This window comes from Triturus cristatus, chromosome 6 (genome assembly GCF_964204655.1).
Source record: "Triturus cristatus chromosome 6, aTriCri1.1, whole genome shotgun sequence".
NCBI classification, from domain to species: Eukaryota; Metazoa; Chordata; class Amphibia; order Caudata; family Salamandridae; genus Triturus; species Triturus cristatus.
In genome coordinates this window covers 39,768,476-39,788,004 of record NC_140589.1, presented here as the reverse complement: position 1 = coordinate 39,788,004, position 19,529 = coordinate 39,768,476, and the positions used below count along the sequence as shown (strand labels likewise).

The 19,529-nt window shown below is 43.3% G+C and overlaps 2 protein-coding genes and 1 long non-coding RNA gene across 4 annotated transcripts in view; 2 read left to right on the top strand and 1 right to left on the bottom strand.

Moving 5' to 3' along the window:
* The window catches only part of LOC146813722 (uncharacterized), a 156,829-nt gene extending 153,327 nt beyond the window's left edge, over positions 1 to 3,502 (bottom strand). The window contains exon 1 of the long non-coding RNA XR_014962891.1: positions 3,366 to 3,502. This is a non-coding gene — a long non-coding RNA (uncharacterized LOC146813722). The remainder of the gene's footprint in view (positions 1 to 3,365) is intronic.
* Positions 3,503 to 3,634: 132 nt separating this feature from the next.
* LOC146813721 (uncharacterized) overlaps positions 3,635 to 19,529 on the top strand; it is a 40,261-nt gene continuing 24,366 nt past the window's right edge. Inside the window, exons 1-2 of one of the 2 annotated variants that reach the window (XM_085610206.1) lie at positions 3,635 to 3,803; positions 4,753 to 4,927. The gene's annotated coding sequence lies outside the window, so the exon portion shown is untranslated. The remainder of the gene's footprint in view (positions 3,804 to 4,752; positions 4,928 to 19,529) is intronic. The other variant, XM_085610207.1, reaches the window with a different exon arrangement.
* LOC146813720 (uncharacterized) overlaps positions 4,793 to 19,529 on the top strand; it is an 83,409-nt gene continuing 68,672 nt past the window's right edge. The window contains exon 1 of the mRNA XM_085610205.1: positions 4,793 to 4,927. The gene's annotated coding sequence lies outside the window, so the exon portion shown is untranslated. The remainder of the gene's footprint in view (positions 4,928 to 19,529) is intronic.

Sequence of the window (19,529 nt, the reverse complement as noted above, 5' to 3'; positions counted from 1 at the left end):
CCTCTAGCTTTAGGGCCTGTATGCAGATGGTCGCGGAGTGGATGGTGCTGAATTCTTTAAAACTCAACGCCGATAAAACGGAGGTACTCGTGTTCGGAAAGGATCAAGACATCTGGTCCAATGAGTGGTGGCCTCCGTCCCTTGGAATTTGCCCGACTCCTTCTTCTACGGCTAGGAATCTGGGTGTCATTTTTGATACCTCACTCGCCATGAACAGTCAGATTAACAGGACCGTGGCCACGTGCTGGGGAGTCATTAAAACTTTGAAACGTATCCTCCATTATTTGTCTCCGCAGGCACGTAAATATACAGTGACTGCCCTTGTGGGCTCCAGATTGGACTACTGCAATGCACTATATGCGGAGTCCAATAAATATCTGATACAACGTCTGCAGGTGGTACAGAACGCTGCCGCCAGATTCGTTTTAGCTCTTCCTAGGGACTCCTCGGCAACGCTGGCCAGGAAGAACCTGCACTGGCTCCCCATCAGTTTTAGAATCTCTTTTAAACTTCTCTGCCTCACTTACAGAGCCGTGCAGGCTGGCCCCTCAAATGCTCTGGGGTCTCTGCTCACCCGTTATACTCCCAGTAGGTGTCTGCGATCTTCAGACGCTAACCAACTGGTAGAGCCCCGCTTTAAAAAAGCCAGATGGGGGAGCAGAGCCTTTTCCATTGTTGCCCCTCTACTCTGGAATGGCCTTCCTCTGGAGATTAAGTCATTACCCTCCCTGTCCTTGTTTAGGAAAGCTCTCAAAACCTGGTATTTTATAAGGGCCTATCAGTAAGTTCTCCTGTGCTTCCCAGTCAGTTCTAGTTGTTAGGCGCCTTGACGCCCATTGGGCTAAGTCTGCGCGATATAAGTTTATTTCATTCATTCATTCATTCATTCATTCATTCTTGTAGACTCCTGGTGGCATTTACCAGCTGGGATACTCAGCTCCTCATTTGTATCTTCTAACTCTGGATGTCTACCCTCTGCCCCGGTGTCATTACCTTGGACAACAAATAGCCACATCTGACTTATAATGCCACCTTGTCAAAGCATCCTAAGGGGGCAGAGAAGCAGGGATCAGGTTTTCTTTTAGCCCCTTGCAAACAATTAGGTATGAGTTTAGCCAGCCCTCAACTTAATTGGCCTAATTAGCAGTCAATCTGCTTTAATACAAATATCTCACTGACACAATGGGAGGTGGAAGGGAGGCCTCTCACAGCAGGAAGGCCAGGGTCTCGCCTTCTAGGATCTGCAGTCCCTTCACATGAATTGTGTTTTAGTCACCATTACTTGACTTATGACCAGCTGGGACTTATTCCTGACAATGATAATGAAGGACGATTTCTTCTCAACCGTCTGATGAGGATGCACCTTAGATTTCAATGACTAAGAAGCAGGTCACTGAAGCACTACAGTCACTGGTACCACTGCCAGAATAAACCATCATTGGTGGTTCTAATTTCCTCCGGAGGAACCAGTGTCCAGAAAGCAAAAACCCAGACCTACTAAAGTAACTGTGAGCTATAATGCAAGTCACACTGAAACCCTTACATTTGGGAGGATGTGGAGCCATCACCTCTTATGTCAATAAGTGACTGCTTTGAAGAGGGGCTGAATTAAGTGAAGTGTCTTTGACTACTGCTGGTCCAACCACTTAGTTCCCATGGAGAGCATCTACATCTTAGGAGGATACAGCTAGATCAACCATTAACAACATTAATAAACAGGGTGAGGGACTGAGGTGAAGAATTTGTAAAAGAAAAAAAAAGTCCCTACTTTTTTGCTGCAAAGTTGAACTAGAAACGGGCCAGATCCACCAGAAACTGGAGTTGGCTGCTCTGCATACCTGCCGACTCTCTCATGAGGGTGAAGTCAGATGTTTAAGTCTCATTAAAGCTTAGAAAGAATTAACCATTTTATGGATGATGACATAGGTTTGATGGGGTTGAGTGGGGTTATACCCCTGTGGACATAATAGTTGTCAGGAGAATGAACTTGCCTCATGAGAGGGTTACACTCACTAAATGAGGGTGAGTTGACATGTATGGCTCTATTACATTATGCTTTTGAAGTTATCAACTCCCTGATACAAATTCTGCTTTTGTTTTAAGATTCAAACTTGCTTTTCTCTGAATCAGAGTGTTTATTAAATAAGAAAGGTCAGGTTAATAAATGTAGTCATTTTATAAAGAGATTACTATTCTTGAGGTAAACGAGAAAAACAAGCGTACCTATAATGCGTGGGTATGTGATCTTACTGCCACCTCTCCAGCCAAACACCTCTAAGAGTGACACAAATGACTCGATTCACACGTAATGTGTCTTCAGTTAGCTTAAGTCCAACATGGGCAGGGTAGTATTTGGCCATTGATCATTCTGTTGGAACCAAAAATGAGAAGAACACACTAAACAGAGGGGAGCTAGCAGGCATCATATGTTTTCCCTGTAATTAAGGTTTCAAATATAAAGCACCGATAAACCAAATCTCACTTCCAGGATCTCTAGCTGCCTTGATTTGAATTACAGCTAATTTACCAAGGACTGTATAAGTATGATCACCATCCCATTGGGTGCTTTATGTGATTAGTGTGTAAAAAGTCCTGACTTTTTCACAAAAACACTTTGCATGCTGGGATTTGTAGTTTTCTCTTTTCTATCATAGAGTATGGACATACACATCCCAGCATGCAAACTAAACTTGGTAAAGACAAATAAAAGCCAGGACCTGTGATCATGTCCGGGAACATCCTTTCCTGAAGCAGAAAGTGGGCTGTTTCTTTTTTTTTTTATTTTGCAGATTTATATAGCCCGAACTCGACCTGAAGGTATTGGAGTACTTTACATGAGCACTGGTTACGTTACACAAGGACACATTCATTTTTTTTTTCACTACACAGCTTGAATTTTGGAAGCTACAAGGCACGTTTCACCTTGATGACACCTCCAAAATCTCATTGGTTAATGCAATCACTGAAAATGTCTGTGTCTGTAAAGAGATATAATGAAGGGAACAATTACTTTTGTTTTTGTAGTGCTATGTGATCCCAGCCTCCTAACTGAAAGCACTCTAAATCTGCAAGTATTATTCACAGGATAAGATAGGCTTCCAGAAAATGTGCAGATATAGTGTTTAGTATAAAACGTGCGTGGAAAGTATATATGTTTAATAATACACGGTCAGACTGCAACTAATGCCAACAGTCATGTGTCTTTTAAAAGAAGGCACTCCAGAACTTGGCTGGAAACACACCCTCACATTACATTTCAAAAAGAATAAATATTCATCACCACCATGAAGGTTCTAGTGACTTAATCCGAAAATCATCAGAATTTAGTCTGATTAGCTAAAAAAAAGTGGCAGTACGTTACTGACCTTGCTTTTCGGCTCTGTGCCGGTACGGTCCGACTATTCTGCGCATGCTCCGACTGTTCCGGAAAAGTTCGACTATTCTGCGCACGCTCAGAGTGTTCCATAACGCAGTCCGATTAGTCTGCGCATGTTCTGTGTTCCATCGATCAGTCTACGCATGCTCCAACTCTTTCTGCGCGCTCTTTTAGCGCATGCTCCGTGGGTTCTTTTGGGTGAGTCTGACCAGTGTACGCATGCTCCGAGCGTTCTTTGGCGGAGCCCGGCTAATTTGCGCATGCTCCGAGTGACAGACACCAGTTCACGTCCGGATGCAGGGGACAGACGAGCGGGTTCTTGCACGCTGTGGGCTACTCAGCAGATCTCTGTTAGACGCAGCGCTGTGACTCGGCAGGAAGGCAGAGTTGAACGGTGTGACCGTGCATCGTCCCGAGCTGCCATCAGGTCAGTGGTCGCTTGTAGTCCGGGGGGGTGGTTGAGAAAGCCTGTGGAGGCGGTTAGATTGCCGAGAGGTTGGTCTCGCAGCACTACAGTTGGTGTTTCACGTCCTTGCCTATGTTAAAGTTTCCTCCAGATTGTGATCTTTGCGACCATACATAAAGTGCTCCGCTCCAGGCGCCCCGCGCAGCCTACTCAGCGCCCACCCTGCATCCGCCGTTCTTGTAGCCGGAAGGCTACTCCTCTCTTCCGGTGTCCTCGCGCCTCCTGCAGGAAGCTCTGGTCTCCCGCGCTCGTGCCTGCTCGTTCTTGCCTATTTCCGGGTAAGGTAGTGCGCGCCCTGCTCTCCATTTCCGGGCCCCGGGTGAGGCTCAGATAAAGAGCGCCTCTTCGAGTCCACGCTCGCCTCCTGCTTGACTAGAGGTTTGAGTGTGTTTCGGTATTACTTGTCTCCGAAAGCGACATTCCGGGCACTGGAATGTGGGGACGTAGAGTGGTTTGAAGAACGGCAGAGGCAGTTGAAGTGAGATGTGTCCCTTGGACTAACCTCCTTCCCTGTCCAAGGGAGAGGGGATATTGCTAGGCCGAGGGCCTTACTGGAGTCCGTCCCCCCCCCCCCCCTCCCCAGGAGCAGAGCCCGGTCTGGCGAGGGGGCAGGCAAAACTAATGCATGGAAAGTGCTTAGTTCACTAGCAGGACTCGTGGTCCAGACATAAATTTGGAGTGTAACTTTGGGGCGGGGGGTTATTTACCTCCTGAAGGGAGGCTAGAACCCACTCTTTCTCCAGGGATTCAGCAATGGAATAAGGGGCTGCTGCTGCATTCTGCGAGGGGAGGGGGTTGGGGCCCCATCTGCGGCAGGCACATATTTATCAAAGCCGTTCATTTGTTACTGATGATGATTGCATCTGATGAGCTGGATGTGACAGCCTATCCTATGCACTTTTTTTTTTAGGGCAGAGGGAATGATTAGACCCGCTTTGCAGAATTGCACACTGACCTTGGCAGCCACCATCACGTGGAGATAAGTTCCACCTCCCGAGCCAGCGGTCCTTCCTGGACAAATGTTCGCCGTCTTGGTGCCTGAGAGGAGCAGCGAGGCGCACAATAAAGTGAAAGGAAAAGCCGAGGTGAGGGTGTGAAGATCACCTGGGGTTAGTGATGCATTATCGCCTTTATGGTGACACTACGAGACATAGCGCTCCTGCAAAAACACGTGTGTTTAGGACTCGGTGTGGGGTTCACCAGATATGGAGAGAGTGGACGTGTCGTGTGTTTCTAGGTGGAGCATCTGCTGCAGCGTGGAATACATAATCCCTCCCTCTGTCACAGACCAAAGATCTCACACAATCAACACATTCGCTGGTGGGGCCCATAACACCAACATTCACTCACCATCAATCTGTGTTTCTCGGGAGGTGATTGCTCCAAACGCTGACATGAAAGGAAATACCTCTTTTACCCTAATGAGCAACAAATCCACGTAACCTTCTGATACTCATTAGGCCCTGAATTTCACCTTTGGTATTCCTCTCATAAATTAGGATGAATCAGTTAGTTGCTGGTTTAGGTTAATTTCTAATTCTCTATTTACCTGTGAATCAATACATTTTCGAGGAATAAACAACCCAACTCATTTTGTAATTAATCAATTCAATCTTTATCTAATTAATGCAAATTAAATCATTCGTTTATTCAAGCCGCCAATCATCATATTTACCTATTCTGGCTAATTGTCGTCCTCTAATTCAAATCCGGTAGTCTCGCAAATCTATGCCCATCCATTTTAGTAATTTCAGTTCAGCAGGAAATTGGGCATTAATTCAGTCCGTCAAAGATTCAGGGAAACAGCTGTCCTGCAGTGTCACCGTCCTCTCCGTCAGCATAATGTCAGGGAAACGAAAAAGCTAACTACAACCTCTCTATTTTGCCATAATTTATAGTAAAATCATTGACAAAAAGTATCAAATATTGGGTTTCAGCACTTCTGATTGGATAATCAAAGATCGTCCGACAGAGTTCACATGGAATAATGTCCCTTAGGTCATCACTCTTGCTTGTTCCGGTTTTAAGAGAGATCTTATTGTTCTTCAGAAAGCTGGCTTGCTTCCCAGGGCGACCTTGGTGGGTACAGTCTGGTTAGGGTCACGACGAGGCCTCTGTTGCTGGCGTTAGCGCACCTCACCCAAAACCTCGCGTAGCGTCGCCAGTGAAGTCAGATACAGGAGGCAGCCATTTTGTGGCAGGCCCAAATGGTCAACTTATATACAAAATAATGGGGTAACCCTGTGTCCCTCAGAACCTGGGTATATGTATTATACGGATACAATGGTTCTGTCGGGGAATTACAATTGCTTTGCTTTGGAATGTTCACAACATTAATATATTATACGTGACACGTATCCATGATTTAGGAGAAGAAAAAATAACAACACCCAAGCAATACTTTTTCATTCGATATTTTTAAAAAAGGAAAAATGAATCAGTTGGACTGCAAAAATACAATAGAAAGAATTGTGAAGAAAAAGTGACATGTAAACGATTCACTTAATACACTTAATATAACAAAAAAGATTATGTAGATGCAGTTTTTTTGATGATTGAGTCCATATACTTGATCACATACGCATCATGTTCATGTATGAATTGATTTTTTGAACTGAGACGTTGTTTAGACTCATTAATGTACGTCGACATTTCGACCCTATGCTAAGCGCAAAATTTAGTAAGCGTCGCGGCGGGTCTTCCTCGGGGCGAAGGGGTAGATATGTAGCCTTTGGGGTAGAAAGGAACTTCTTTAAGGGTGTGTACTTGTAAGAACAGGTAATTGAATATGTGTTCTATAAGGAATTAATGCTTACCCTGCGCAAAAAGTCAATAATCACTGCGCGTGCGTTTAGGCTTCTAATTGCAGCAAGGGTCGTTATGAATTGACCTAAAGGATAGTAATATCAAAGGTGTGATAGTTACAGAAACTGGCCTTATAATGTTAACAATCACTGTGCGTGCGCTAGGTGATTTAATAAAGGTTGAAGCACAACTACATCGGGCTATATTCGTGAAGAAAGGTCATGCAGTGTATTTTAGAGCTCCGTGTCTGGACATAGTTTGTTTAAAAAGTGCCCCAAAAGATTTTGATTCACAGTGTTCCCCAGACAAGTATTGGGATGAAGCTCAGTTAACCACATCGGGCTGTATTTGAGTTGAAAGGTCATGCCGTGTATTTGAAAGCTCCGTGTATGGATACATTTTATTTAAGACGTGCCTCAAGAAGAAAGAATTTAAAAGTGCTCCCCGGACAAGTAATTATATTAAAAAGTCGGATAATCTATTTCAAGACTACATTTTTGTTCCCAAGGTTCTTTGCATCAGGGAAAGACTAGTTGGAAGAAGAGGTGTTTCTCCATTTTGGCATCAGGCAACTCTAACGACTTTTAGGATCGTATTACCAACCATTAGACCTGTTCAACACTTGGACCCTTTTCGTCACTGGATTAGAGCTGATTTTTAGAAACTTCGACTTATGAAATTCTCTTTTAACACTGTTTGGAAATCCTCTCCAAAGAGATAGTCGAACCATATCATTAAAGATTTAGACCAACATCCCCCTCTAGTGGATGAACATATTTTCACTGCCTGGCTCATTCGACAAGCTTGTATCAGCTTATTAACACGGCCCATTAACATCCTTCTTTCTGCTTACGGTCCCATGGACATCGGGCGCGAATAAGTTCACGCCCTGAAGAAGGTGTTACACCGAAACGCGCGTCGGCGTCTCGAATTTACATGTTTATTTAGTATCTCAATACATTGATGTCAGTTCTATAGACTTCGACTATAAATCAATATCTACAGCATATTATTATTTTTCGTTTTCTTAGGGACTTAAACGAGATCTGCCAGTTACTTTTGGGCACCTGAATTATGACTTTCCAGATTTTAGGATGTATGTTTGTTTAATGTGTGTTCTTGGTTGAATGGTTTTGAATGAAAAAGAAAGTGTTTGAATGTTTTGTGTCCTAGATTGTCCATGGGAATTATGCTTTAGCAGGTTTCCGATATTTTCTTATCATTTGAACCTCTTTTCTCAACACATGATGGATACATTTATGATTTGTTTCAATTAATTTGAAAATAAAGAAAAGACAAAATATCAATGTGACAATTAGATTTGAATTATTATTTAACGGCATGGTCTAGCAAGAGTGGTCTTTTTCAATAATCGACTTTATTGCGAGGTATCAAAACATTTAGGTACAGCAGAGTCTTTTGTGTTAAAACTACATGCATAACCATGTTTCAAAAGTTTGATTGCACGTACCTGTAGAGGGGCACGAGTCGTGGAAGTCTGGGAAAGTTACCAGGTGATTAATCCTTAAGTGCTAGTCGGGTATTTTACTGTAACACAAATAGAGGGGTTTTGTTTAAAAGAAATTCTCTATTTAAATAATTTAGAGAGTATCGAGGCTAGAGGCTTAGCACTTACCCTGATCTGGTGGAAGGAAATCTCTCCAGCTCTCGGTCCAAAGCAGTACTGAGGCGAGAGAAGGAAAGCTGTTTATGTGCGCCGGTAAACGTGCCTGTGTCGTGCACGTACACCCATGACCATGCAGAAGGGTGTCAGTGGCTACACCTGTGTGAGTGTAAGGGATATGGTGTAAAAAGAGACCGACGCGTGAAAACTTGAGTAAAGGGATGTGCTAAAAATCATGTGTGCTGAAAATCACCAGTGTGACACAAGGTGATTACGCACAAAAAGGCAAATCAAGTTAATTTGCAGCCGATTATTTAGTTTAGACAAATACAAAATTCTCGTTGGGCTGAAGCGAACAAAGTGTCATTTCTGTTTGGCATCCAGTTTAAACAAGCGGATGAATCATGTTTAAGTGCTAGGTAAACCAGTTTAAACAAATAACTATCTCGCTGGACTGAAACGAACGAGGTGACATTTCTGTTTGGCATCAAATTTCAGCAAGCGGATGAATCATGTTTTAGTGCTTGTTAAACACAGAGGAATTAAGTACAATTATTTAAAACAATTATATATTCCTCGCTGGGCTAAAACGAACGTGATGACATTTCTGTTTGGCATCAAAGGAAGTGACCTACTTTTTATATATCATAAGCAGAGGGAAAACAAATTGTTAGGCGTTCTTATTCAAACACATGCAAAAGGTGTAATATGCAGTCATGGTTTGAGCTTTTTCAAGGTATGTTTGAGCAGAACAATAAATCATTTAAAAATAAAAAGGAGGAATTTTAACACTGATGTAATAAAGTTAATTTATTAAAAGGAAAACCAAGTCAAAAAGCATTTTAATTCAAACAAATTACAAATTGAGTAATATAGAAATATGCAGTCATGGAAGATGTGTTTGGACAAAACATTAAATCCCGTAAAAAGGTTTTACAGTTTTGTCATTTGTTTATATGTCTCCTCCTGTTCGTTTTAACCCATTTTTTAACTGAGTCTAGCAGATGAATCCATTTGCATTCTTTGAAGTTGAGTATTTGCAGTATGCTCCCACCCCTGGGATGGAGTGTGGCCTTCTCAATTACCCACCATTGTAGGTCGTCAGCAGTATGGTTATTTGTGATGAAATGGTCAACCAATGGTGCTCCTTGTACGTTACATCTGATTCTACTCTGATGTTGTAGAATCCTAGTCTTTACTTTTTGGGTTGTCTGACCAAGAGAGATAAAGATTCCCAAATATTTAAAGCCCGTTGTGTTGATTTGTATTGGGCAGTCCCTCGGGGGGGATGGGTGGAACTCCCCAGAGAACGAACAATAGGCACTTACTCCAGTGGACCTTTAAACCAGAGAATCTGCCAAACACAGCTAGGATATCCAATACTACTACACGGGACTTCGTGGGGGAAGCCAAATAGAGCAAGATGTCATCTGCATAAAGCGAGATGCGATCTTCTAAGTCAGGGGACCATCGCAGACCTCGCAACATAGGATCTTGTTGGATCCAGGCTGCAATAGGGCCATATTATTAACAAGAAAATAGTCATTTCAAAAGATTCTTCATAAAATATTAGCACTTTATTCGCTTAATTTAAAGTAGAGAAAAAACATTAAAACAATGTTTCATAGAAACATTTTTCTTCAATTTAAATGTTTTCCATTTGAAACCAAATGCTTGTATTATAAATATGGCACTATGTCTACCAGCCACTGGGAGCAATTTCTTTCATTAAGTTAACTCTTCATTTTCATTTTCTCTCATTTGAAAGCATTCAGAAATATAATTTTGTTCTCGTGCTCCAATATTGAATTTAGAAGACTTATTTAAGAGTTAAATACCTCAGTACTTCAGTTCTTAACCTCTGTGACCCAAATGAGTCAAAATCTGAGTTGGGTACTGCTCATTATCCGGCTATGCTATCTGGAGCCTGATAAGAAAGTAAAATAAACATAACCTTCTCATAACTTTAAAAGAAAAACAACAATTATTTATTACGGTTCTATGTTAAAAATGTATTTTTAGGCAACAATATATGATTGGGTCAATGATAATGACTGGAGAAAAGAAATCCAAGGGAATCCAGAGTGAGGAGAATCATGTAACTGTACCGAGGGAAACCCAGCCTGAGAAATCTTGTGTAACAGATTCCAGGGAAACTTGGAGAGGAAAGTGTGGCTTGGCAAGCCAGCATGGCGGACGTGTGCTGGGCGAGCTCTGTCCAGCCTGCCATAAATCCTTCAGTTATCCTGAATCTCCGATGCCTAATTGACAGCCACGAAGGTTCTGCAGTACCGTGATATCCGCGGCATCGCCCGGAGTAGTTTTGGGGTACCTGTGGGGGGCCCATGGTGGCGAAGTGGAGCCTGGCCGGGATGGGGCCTTATGGGGGCGCGGCCTAGCTGCCTGCAGTGAGACCGGGGTGTCGCGCTCAGTGTTGCCGGACTCCGCAGCTGGGGAGAGAGCGGCAGTACTTCTGTGATGGAGCGGAGAGGCGTGCCCTGATATCGGCCGGCGGGCAGAAGCAGCAGGTGGGGAATTCGCCATCGCTACGTGGCGCGGACTGAGGCAGGGACTGGCTGGGCGGCTCGGCAGCTTGATCGGGCCGCGGAGTTGAGGTGCAGTGCTGGGGAGTGGGAGTCACTGTGCGTGGGCCGGCGGTCTCCTGGCCCTTGGGGCGCGCACGCTCTGTGTGACTCCTACGGGGATCCCCTTGGCAGCAGTGGCGGCCTGCGGGCCTGGCGTAGCCAGGTCTGTTCTACTAAAACTCTTCCCTCCTCGGCCTGCACTGCAGTGGGAGTCCAGCGGCGTTATCGAGCCAGGCAGAGGCAATCGAGTAGGCGGTGGAGGGCCGAATTGATTGGCGAGTGTGAAGTTGGCCTGGTATATGCTGGTCACTAGTTAAAGTGGCCACCTTGCACCAGTCCAATTCGACTCTTATGGTAGATAGGTTTAAGACAACCTTTTAAAGAAAGCTATCCTAGTGGTAACTGTGGAGAGCAGCCTTCAGGCTAAGTCTCTGAGGAATGTAAAGCAGCTTGTTTTACCTTGTAATCTCTTGAATCACTAAATGAAAGGACAATATATATATATATATATATATATATATATATATATATATATATATATGAAGGCTCCCAAGGTTGCACCGGCAGCCGGGTCACTCGCAGGCGGGTGCTATGATGTGGCGGTGCCCCACAATAAATTACAGCTCCCAAAAACTCTCGTTGTTCGCACAGAGTGAAGCACTCACAGGAGGGGTTCTGTATCAATAATTAACTTATTTCGGCAGAAATCCAAATAGCAGCGAGACAGACGCGTTTCAAATTAATCTTCATCAGTGTCTCAGCGGTTAGACCGCGCGCTTACGTTTAAATATACATTACGTCATGTATTGCGCGACAGCGTGAGACATAATCAGTTGACAGCCACTGAAACAGAAGATGGCTCAAATCCCGTTATTTACAGCATTCTTGGGGCGGCCATCTTGGAGTGATACATTCACTTATCATGTCCAAGCAACTTAAGTCTTATGCTCAAAGGAGCCATGATACAGTTAGCAGTCATGTGAAACATAATTCATTAAATCATACTGCATAATTAAATAAATCAACGGAACGCCATAAAAAGGTATATACTATGTCATACAAAAAACCATATAACGCCATGTATTGGCCATAGCTCCCTGTACGTTAAAGGAGACAGGTGATGGACAGAAATAAAGAGAGAAAGAAATGGGAGAGAGAGGATAGGAAACATGGGAGACACTGTACAGGAAAGACAAGGAAAATTGAGGAATGCAACAGTATAATAATATCAAGCATTGCATGTTGGGATTTCAAACTTGTTTCATAATTCATGCAACCATAGGATTCAAATAATCTCAAGTGTAAAGACTGGTCAGCGAGAGACAGTGTGTAGTTCCCTGCCCTTATCTCCCCAGGTGTGCACTCAGTTCTTCCCCACTATTGAGACCGTGTGGGGCCTTTGTGTGTAGGTCTATGATGTAACGGGATTCCAATCTACGCAATCTTTGGACTCGGTCACCTCCCCTAATATTTGCGGGTACTTGTGGGACCTGATCTCTATACTTAATAAAGTGAGAAAAATACCCAGACAACAACTTTTGACATACAAACACGCAGCCAATAGGGATACAGCTGAACATGAGGGCAAATTTCGCCTCATAACTACTTTCTCAGACGACGCAAATCTACTGAGGAGGATAGTTAGAAAAAGCTGGCACATCCTTAAAACCGATACAGTCATCGGTAAGGACATCCCCAAAGAACCATTGATCACTTTTAGAAAATCAAGATCACTCCGTGATAAACTGGTACAAAGCCATCTATCACCCTTGCCACAACCTACGGGTACTCTCACAGCTCTGCACGGATTTTTCCCTTGTGGGAAATGCAGAGCATGTAAAAACTGCAAAAGAGTTCTCACATTTAACATTCCAGGGGTTAGGCAACCAAGGCGTATAGACAAATTCATCACTTGTTCAACCACCCATGTAGTGTACTGTCTCACCTGCCCGTGTGGGCTCAAATACATTGGCAGCACTATCAATAGCGTTAAAATGCGCATTTTGGAACACCAACGTGCCATCAATAAGAATGATGTAAATTACCCTGTAGCTAGGCATTTCGCCATTATGCACCAGAGCAATCTGGATCTCCTACAGTACTTCGGTCTAGATCAAGTACCCGCAAATATTAGGGGAGGTGACCGAGTCCAAAGATTGCGTAGATTGGAATCCCGTTACATCATAGACCTACACACAAAGGCCCCACACGGTCTCAATAGTGGGGAAGAACTGAGTGCACACCTGGGGAGATAAGGGCAGGGAACTACACACTGTCTCTCGCTGACCAGTCTTTACACTTGAGATTATTTGAATCCTATGGTTGCATGAATTATGAAACAAGTTTGAAATCCCAACATGCAATGCTTGATATTATTATACTGTTGCATTCCTCAATTTTCCTTGTCTTTCCTGTACAGTGTCTCCCATGTTTCCTATCCTCTCTCTCCCATTTCTTTCTCTCTTTATTTCTGTCCATCACCTGTCTCCTTTAACGTACAGGGAGCTATGGCCAATACATGGCGTTATATGGTTTTTTGTATGACATGGTATATACCTTTTTATGGCGTTCCGTTGATTTATTTAATTATGCAGTATGATTTAATGAATTATGTTTCACATGACTGCTAACTGTATCATGGCTCCTTTGAGCATAAGACTTAAGTTGCTTGGACATGATAAGTGAATGTATCACTCCAAGATGGCCGCCCCAAGAATGCTGTAAATAACGGGATTTGAGCCATCTTCTGTTTCAGTGGCTGTCAACTGATTATGTCTCACGCTGTCGCGCAATACATGACGTAATGTATATTTAAACGTAAGCGCGCGGTCTAACCGCTGAGACACTGATGAAGATTAATTTGAAACGCGTCTGTCTCGCTGCTATTTGGATTTCTGCCGAAATAAATTAATTATTGATACAGAACCCCTCCTGTGAGTGCTTCACTCTGTGCGAACAACGAGAGTTTTTGGGAGCTGTAATATATATATATATATATATATATATATATATATATATATACCGACTCCTGCAGAAGAAATGAATTGTTTATGCGTAGAGAGGAGGCAAACTCTACGTCCAAGACCAGCTGCAATGAATCAAGAAGTAGACGTTCAAACTATAAATCCAGGCAGAGGGCGAGGAAGAGGGGCCTCAAATCAAAACAGGAGAAGAGGAGGATGATATTGGGCGAAAAAGTAAATCATGATGACACTAATACCATAATCAATCTAACGCCATTGGTATTAACAGATGACGATTAAAAGATCCTCTCCTTGGGCCTTTCCTATGCACCCCAGGTTAACTTTGATTATGCTGCTACTCGCCTTGATTTGTATAAAGCAGTGCGTAAACTCAAGCTTAAATCTTTTGCACTACAAGGCAATCGACAGAAGACCTCGAACAGTGCATTTGAAATATCTCTTCAGGATGCTATACAGGAACTTTGGGACACTGAAGGTATGGGCAATTCCAACGTCTCAAATTGCCAAGATGGTACTAACCTTTTGGGGCCAATCACATCATTTAGACCCAAATCTACGTACAATCCTATAATGCCCCGCGATGCACTTGATATTTTTAATGAGAATGTGACTGCTGAGGTGAAGTTGTTGCATAAGGAAACTCAGAAAAAACGTCGTCGTTATAACCGACAAACCCAGCAATGTGATCAGCTCATTTCGAAACTTAAGCGTGATAAAAAGATCATTATCCGCCAAAGTGATAAGGGTGGCAATATTGTTTTGTTGACAAAGGAATATTATGATCATGAAGCCTTTACACAACTGAACGATAGTGATTGCTATGCCCGCACTAATGCAACAACCATTCAGGTTTCTAACAATGAGTATCGTGGCAAACTGGCCAGTTGGAAGAGACGCAAATTAATCTCTGAAGCAGAGTACAATTTTTTGAAGAAAGACAATCCACTTATCCCCACCCTGTATTTTATTCCAAAGGTCCATAAGGATTCCAACAGACCCCCTGGCAGACCCATTATTTCTGCTCGGGATGGGATGTACGAGAAAACGGCACAATATATTGACTTTTTTTTACAGGACTTTGTAAAATCCTTAGACTCATATGTACAGGATACAGGGGATTTTTTTGCATAAGATCATCAAAACTAAATGGAAGAAGGAGTACTGGATGTTGGCACTGGATGTGACTTCATTGTACACTAGTATTGGTCATAATGACGGCATCCAGGCCATTAAGTACTATCTCTCACGAAAACTAACACAGTTCAGGGACCACAATGATATGCTGATTGAGATGTTGGAATTTTTACCTCCTCAACAACAATTTAATGTTTAACAATTTACTGTACCGCCAGTTGAGAGGCGTAGCTATGGGGGCTAGTTTTTCCCCTAGCTACGCCTGTCTCCATATGGGCTTTTGGGAGGAGATGGTCCTCCAGAGGGATTTTGCCCAAAGCCTTAAAGATAATGTAGTAACGGTTTATTGACGACTTGTTTGTAATATGGAATGGTTCTTTGGATGAGGCCAATGGTTTTATTGAAAATCTAAATGTCAATAACCTCAATCTCCATTTTACAGCGACATGTAGCCAAACCAGTGTCACATTTCTGGATACAGAAGTATACATACAAGCAGGGAACATAGTAACTAGACTTTACCGCAAACCGACCGCTGGTAACTCTACTCTGCACGCAACTAGCGCGCATCCTCCCCACCTCATTAGAAGTATACCCTATGGGGAGATGCTGCGTCTTAAGAGAATATGCAGCAATGATATTGACCTTAAAGCAGCACAAGATCTGAGCAAACAGAGATTCAGGGAGAGAGGCTTTTCCACTAGAATCATTGATAGTGCCATTACTAGAACCAACAATCTCAACCGTGATGAGTTGCTAGGGTCCACTACCAATACTTCATGTGAGGTAGCAATACCCAATAATCAAGTGAGGAAGGTCGCAAATTCATCTGATGCTTTTAGAATCATCATGGGCTACAGTAAACAACAAGCTGATCTTCGCAAAATTATAAATAGAAACTGGCCCATTGTAAGGAGTGATCCCATTATTGGCCCCTTGCTCCCTCAGCGAGCTTTGATCACGTATAGTAGGGCCCCCACTATGCGTGAAGCCTTGGTCAACACGAATCCAGAAACTATTGATAAGACTTCTTGGTTACAACTGAATAGTGGATTCTATAAATGTAAGATCTGTAAGGCTTGTGCTCATGGTGTGAATACTAAAACATTTACTGACCCTTTCAGCAATAGATAACACAAAATTAACAAATTGTTGACTTGCAAAACCGAATATGCGATTTATGTCCTCACGTGCCCATGCAACCTCAGCTATGTTGGTAGCACAAAACTAGCAGTACATAAGCGTATACTGCAACATTTACGTGCTATCTCCAACCAAGACAACACCTACCCTGTTGCCAGACATTTTAGAGAAGCCCATAAAAGTGACACTAGGGGACTGAATTATTATGTTATTGATACCATTGAACCCAGCAGGAGGGGAGGGGACCGTGAGTCTAGCTTGCGCAGATTGGAAACATGTTACATCCTACAACTTAATACCAAGACACCATCAGGGCTAAATATGACAGAGGACCTGCATACATGTTTGGGCTAGATGTATTGACATCATTCTGTTGGAATTTTTATGTGGAACGACACTACCTAGTGAAGACTGTATATTTGTTACTCTCCATTGGATTTTACCCACAATATTTTGCAACAGGGAATGAAATCGGATGTATATATGACAATTTGTATTCTTTTAGTCATTTGTCTTGACCTATTTAATCGTCGAATTTTATGGTTATTTATTTAGTATTTTACTATTTATTACAGATACATTGTACTATATATGTGAATTTTGCATATTTGCACAGCTATGTTCATTCCCTATACAGTTAAACAGACCTTGGGATAAAATGCGATGATTACGAATTTGATAAAAACCTACAGTCTATCTTGAACAGCTTTATGATAATCTAAGACTCCCTACCTAAACTCTGATCCCTGTAGTTTCAGTTTATTTATATTGTAATGATATAATTCTTTAAGCCATTGTGACCCTTCTGTGATGCATTACCTGTTATGATCATGTTTGATTTTGAGTATTGATGATATTTTGTGGTTTTCATTTTTTACACAGACACTAGTACACTTTTAAACTGTATTTTGATCTTTTTCGTTACACCCGAATAAGGGGAGGATCTTGCAATACCAACAGTCATTGAAAACAGGCTATATCATTGACTTTAAAGATGGCGACACTGTTTTTTATGAGTAACATGTGGTCTTACAATTTTAATATTGTATTATTTTGCAAAGGTAATACGCTGAACCATTAGGCATTTATGCCGTCATTGCGGATATTATTTTGCAATTGTCAGTATTTAACATATATTGTATATGATGTGGCCATCTGTATTACTATGTGATTTCACTATCTCTAATGCGGAAGTATATCTTCTATGTCAATGATGACTCCCTCATGTGACAACATCAATAATTTGCTCTGGCACTTTAAATAGTTTGCACTCTGAGTATAACGCTGTCATGTGAGCAGGGCTCTGAGGAGCCGAAACGTTATGGCCGTCGCTCTGGGCAAATAAATTGAATTTGCACTCTATTTTGGTTTGTGTACTTACTTCGCAAACATCGGAAAGATTATCGAGGCTGGTGAAAGCGGTAATCTGGATATATAATCTACTGGTGGTCGCCAGTAGATAGTTATAGTTAGGACCGTGTTTCCATAGGAAATCCGCAACATTCTATTTGGAATAACTTTGGCGCCGGTTGACGAATCCTCGCTAAATTTTCAAAATAGGTGGGGTGCTCCGCTCCTACCCTGAAAGTCTCGGAGGGATTCGTCAAGCGGGGGCTGAGAAAAAAGGGGGTCCCAAAACGCGTTTTCCCCATGCAATTTTCCATAGGGACCTTTAGTCCAAGGTACAGCCCGAACGGCTGAACAGAATTACTTGAAATTTGGCAGAGAGGTAGTCCTCAGGTCAGGGATGTGCCTTTTGCAGGTCTGGTGTAAATCTGTTCGGTATTTCCTGAGAAAATAGCATTTAAAAGCATATATATATCTATAGGCGCGCTCCGTGCGCGTACGGTAAAACTTACCGTACGCGCACGCTGCCGTGCGCGAGCGCGATTCTGATTGGTTGTTAGATCTTAGTAAACATTCGAATTGGTCGAAACCAGGAAGTGTCGGCCGCCATTTTGTCTCTCGCAGTGTGAGGGGATAAAAAACAAAGTTGGAGAACGTGAAAAGGGGGCAGGGTCGACAGTTCCTGACCCCCTAGCCTTTGTCAGGTGGTCCCAGAAGGACCCCTAAGGGCCAAAATGTATTTTAATTTTTTTTACGAAAAATCGCGGAGTACGCTTAGCGTGCGCGTACGGTATAAACGGAAAAATTCCGCGCATTGCGCAACGTGGGCGCACGGTGCGCGCACGGTGGAAAACCTTTAAAAAAAAAAAGAAATACATAACTTAGCATTTAAAAAACCGTACAAATTCCCTGAAAAAACCATAGGTTTCACACACGTTATAGTTACGAATTAGCATTTAAAAAACCTTGCAAATTCACTTAAAAAACCATGGGTTTCACACATGTTATAGTTAGCTGGACATTTCACTCGTGAAAAACCATTGAAATTCCCCTGTTATAGTTAGTGCAGGCAACTATAACTCACGCGACCGCAATCCTCTGCTGATGACGTCAGATACTACATCACTGATGACATATGTGTCTTTCTGAAAAAAAAATATTTGTAATATATGTATAGCTAAAAATTAATGGAAGAAGACATGGGTAAATAAGTGTCTAAATACAGTCAATCAAAGGCATTTATACCGCGCACTACTCACCCGGAGGGTCTCAAGGCGCTAGGGGGGGGGTCCGCTACTGCTCGAACAGCCAGGTCTTGAGCTTCTTCCTGAAGGAGAGGTGGTCTTGGGTCAGGCGTAGGTCGGGAGGGAGGGAGTTCCAGGTCTTGGCGGCCAGGTGGGAGAAGGACCTTCCTCCTGTTGTCGCTCTTCGGATGCGGGGGACGGCGGCGAGGGCGTGACTGGTCGATCGGAGATGGCGTTTGGGAGCGTAGAAGTTGAGGCGGCTGTTGAGGTAACTCGGGCCTTGGTTGTGTAGGGCTTTGTGTGCGTGGGTGAGGAGCTGGAAGGTAATTCTCTTGTTGACCGGGAGCCAGTGCAGGTCTCTCAGGTGTCTGGAGATGTGGCTGTGTCTGGGGATGTCGAGGATGAGTCTCGCTGAGGCGTTCTGGATCCGCTGGATTCTCTTCTGGAGCTTGGCGAGGGCCTGGGTGACCGTCTTCCTGGTCTCGGTGGGGATCCACCGGAAGATCTTGCGTAGCATGCGCAGGATGTTGAAACAAGACGAGGAGACGGCGTTGACTTGTCTGGTCATGGAGAGGGAGGAGTCCAGGATGAAGCCCAGGTTGCGTGCGTGGTCTGTCGGTTTGGGTGCGGTGCCCAGGGCGGGGGGCCACCAGGAGTCGTCCCAGGCGGAGGGCGAGGAGCCCAGGATGAGGACTTCCGTCTTGTCTGAGTTCAGTTTCAAGCGGCTGGTCGTCATCCATTCGGCTACGTCTTTCATCCCTTGGTGTAGGTTGGCTCTGGCGGTGGCGGGGTCGTTGGTGAGGGAGAGGATCAGCTGTGTG